The sequence below is a fragment of the Cebus imitator genome, unplaced genomic scaffold (genome assembly GCF_001604975.1).
Source record: "Cebus imitator isolate Cc_AM_T3 unplaced genomic scaffold, Cebus_imitator-1.0 Scaffold772, whole genome shotgun sequence".
NCBI classification, from domain to species: domain Eukaryota; kingdom Metazoa; phylum Chordata; class Mammalia; order Primates; family Cebidae; genus Cebus; species Cebus imitator.
Genome location: NW_016108087.1, coordinates 272,428 through 276,368, shown reverse-complemented (window position 1 = coordinate 276,368; position 3,941 = coordinate 272,428). Strand labels below are relative to the sequence as shown.

Here is a 3,941-nt window from a genome sequence, read left to right as displayed (position 1 = left end):
CTTTTTTTTCCCATCAATAAATTTTATTGTCTTAAAGAGGCACAGTTGCAATCAGCTTCTGCTCCAGAAATGAGTGAGAGATGAACACAAACCAGACACTTGCCAATTGACCGCACAATCTGTGAGGCCAGGAGAAAACACAGATGTGGACATTTATTAAAATCACACCCACACACACTACAGTGCCCATTGAAGGGTTTGATATAGGGAACTCAGTCACCACTCGCTTCCCTCCCTTCATAGCCAGCATCAAAAATGAAGTATGGCACACATTAAGGAATTAGGGGAAACATTCTCCTGCCTTTCCATCAGCCCAAGAAGGGACTTAAAAGTGAAAGAATAAGCTGACCCAACACATCACATACATGAGAGGTTTGAAGGCAGCTATGAGAATCAGCTGCTCCAAAAGCAATGACCACCCCACCCTATACCCCACCCCACTTCTATTTCATTATCAGACAAGATTTTCCCTATATTCATCTTCTGATATGTCACCTCACCATTGCACTGCTGATAACCTTCTCCAAAGTACCTCCCAGCTCTTTATTACTTCTATACTACTTCCCACCAGAGGTTGCAGTCATGTACAGTCACTCTCCATCTGCACTGAGACCTATCTCCAGAGCAGATTGCAGCATGGCCAGCCTGTCTTGGGTGGTCCTCATTAAGCCATCCCATACAGCAGACAGAAATAGAGGAAACAGGGTATCTGGGCTAGATGACTGGGAAGAGAGGGACAACTATCTTCGCCTCCAAAACAGATACTTCCAGAGGCTTTTAACATAAAGACCTACTTAGAAGTAACTGTGCCCTCTACCTACCCATGAATCCCAAAGATCCCACACGGTCCTTCCCTATATTTTTTCTAATCCAAACCCATACACACACCTCTATACCTTCTGACCTCACCTTGCCCTCACATACCCAGGAGAGTTAAAGGGCAACATTTATTTGGTTTGATTGCTAAGACCTAAACTAAGGAACTATAGTCACCGGATAGCTCCTTGCCAGCCATTAAAAACAACAAGGTCTGTTCTAAGAGAACTGCAGAGGGTTGTGAATATCCAGGACTAAGAAGGGAGGAGACAGGAGATGAAAGAATGTTAAGAAAATAATCAAGTTAATCCTACTCTCAACAATCTGCTATCATGATCTCTCAAAGGAGGAAGAGAAGAAGATAATCTCCAAAAACACAGGCATTACTTAAAAATTCTAAGAAAGACAGAAAAACAAATCTGCTCTCCACTTCCACAAAAGACAAACATATCTCAAGGCCCCCTAAAGAAGGCATCTCACCCTACCTTCTGCCCTAAGCCGTAGAATTAGTTTAGTGAAATATTTTCCCTTTTACTAGATCAGTCCCTCCACCTTCCTTCCTTCCTATTTGTTTGTCCTCAATAATCCCAAGCTGTTCTCCTGCAGCTTACCTGACCCTCCTAAATCACCATTAGGAAAAGGAAGCTGTACAGTTTTACCTTTGGAGACCTATTTTTTTTTTTATCCCTCCTAGTCTTTTGGGCTTTGTTGAGGGCTTTTTATTGTGTATAGGGAAAGAAAGAGGAAAAGGAGAAATGGAAGAGATTTCCTAGTTCAGTACAATCAAAACATATTTTTAAAGTCTTGAAATATAAACATAAAGTAGACTTCTTTCAGAAACAACTAAACAAAATGGTTTTGTTACTGTGATATACACACACACATATATATATATATATATATATATATATATATATATACACAGATATATACATACATATACATATACACATATACATATATATGCAGTAGCCATTGTAGTGGACATCCTGAAGTTGGCATCAGTGCAAAACAGTCCCAGTGCCGCCTGGTTGCCATCACTGTTACCTCATTGACATCTTTAACATGGCCACCTAGGCCTGATTCAAAGAGGAGGATTGCAACTTAAGCCAAGTTTAAATAAAGTCCTTTGTCTCCTGTGTGAGGTACCTGCCAAAATTTTGGCCCACAATACAATACCAAGTAGGGTTATACTTCTTGTTAAATTACTTTTCAACATAGTCAGCAATGTCCTTCTCTATGTTGTACTACTTACTCCCCAGCCTGGGTGATGCAGTCAACAGCATCCTGCTGTTTGCCCTTTTACATGTCTGCATTTTTGATCATTGGTCAGACACTCTGACAGCTCATGGAGTGAAATCCACATGGACCCCTGAGGAACAGGGATGGCCTGAGGCAGAGTGTAGGAAGCGGCGATGTCTCCTGGGGTCCTCTTGCAGCCTGCAGAATCTGGCTCCTGCATCCCAGGAATAGCTCCTGCAGTGGTCCTCTCTTGGAGTTACCCACTTCCCTGCCTTCTCCAGTTTTTGTGCTGGGCCTGGCAGCTACATTCTACTTTGCTTTCTACATTCTACAAACTACTACTGTACATTCTACTTTGTACATTCTACAAACAAACTACTGCATTTGTTTGTCTTAAAAGAAACTTATTTCTTCTTCAGTTATGAAGCTTACTTTGGTGAGATATGAATTTTTTTCTTTGAAATTTGTTACTTTAAGAATGTTGAATATAGATGCCCTATCTCTTATGGCTTGTAGGATTTCTGCTGAAATGTGTGCTGTTATTCAAATGGAATTTCCTCTGTAGGTTTCTTGTTTATTCCCTCTAGCTGCATTTAATATATTTTGTAATTTGAGGGGACACAGAGGGAGTTTACGTTCCAGAACATGATGACTATATATTCTGGGATAATCATATTCTGTAATATCTTGCAGGGATTATATGACTATCCTGAATTTGAATGTCAGTCATTCCAGTGACATTGGGGAAATTTTTATGGAAAATAACCTGAAATATGTTTTGTAAGTTGCTTTTCCTGTCTGCTTCTCTTTCAGGCACTCCAGTGAGTTAGAGGTTAGGCCTCTTTATGTGACCACATATTTCTTGGACGTTTGTGCATTTTAAAAAAATATTTTTTTCTTTGTAGTAGTCTGAGTTGATTTGAAAAACTCATTTTGGAGCTCTTGGATTCTTTGCTCAGCTTGGTCTATTCTGTTCTTAATAGTTTTGATTGCATTATAAACTTATTGTTATGAGTATTTAAGTTCTATCAAAATATTTGCTTCTAAAAATGGCTATTTTATCTTTCTGCTCTTGCTTCATTTTAGTAGATTTCTTACTTTCTTGTATTTGTTTTCAGCTTTCTACTGAATATCAATGACCTTCCTTGCCAACCTGATTTTTTTTTTTTTTTCCTGAGACCAAGTCTTGCACTGTCACCAGGGCTGGAGTACAGCAATAGGATCTTTGCTCACTGTAATCTTCACCTTCTGGGTTCCTGCCACAGCCTCCCAATTAGCAGGTATTGCAGGAAACTACCACCTCTCCCAATTAAGTTTTTTTTTGTTGTTGTTAGAGACAGGGTTTTAACATATAGAACAGGCTGGTCTTGAACTCTTGACCTTGTGATCTCCCCACCTTGGTCTTCCAAAGTGCCGGGATTAAAAGCATGAGCCACTGCACTTGGCCCAGATTGTGAATTCTATGTTTATCATTTCATCTTTATTAAGAACCATTGCAGCTGGGCATGGTGGCTCACGCCTGTAATCCCAGAGCTTTCAGAGGCTGAGGTCGGCAGATCTTAAGGTCAGGAGATTGAGACTATCTTGTCTAATACAGTGAAACCTCTTCTGTATGAAATATACAAAACACTAGCCAGGCATGGTGTGATGTGCTGGTAGTCTCAGTTCTGCAGGAGGCTGTTATTCTTATCAGCATATAATATCACTTATATATGTTATCAGTAATAATTATGATTATGTAAAATGGTTGTATGTCATAGAAATAACCTAATTTACTTTCTGATTCTGTCTTTATGGCTATTTCTGAGACCTTTCTCATCTACATACAATTTTTCTTTTACTTTGCTTCTTCTCAAAAAGCAGTTTATAATCAGCTACAACAT

At 39.5% G+C, this 3,941-nt stretch overlaps 1 pseudogene; it reads right to left on the bottom strand.

Moving 5' to 3' along the window:
• Window positions 1-989: 989 nt before the first annotated feature.
• Window positions 990-2,142, bottom strand: LOC108297099 (annotated as a pseudogene).
• Between the last annotated feature and the right edge of the window lie 1,799 nt (window positions 2,143-3,941).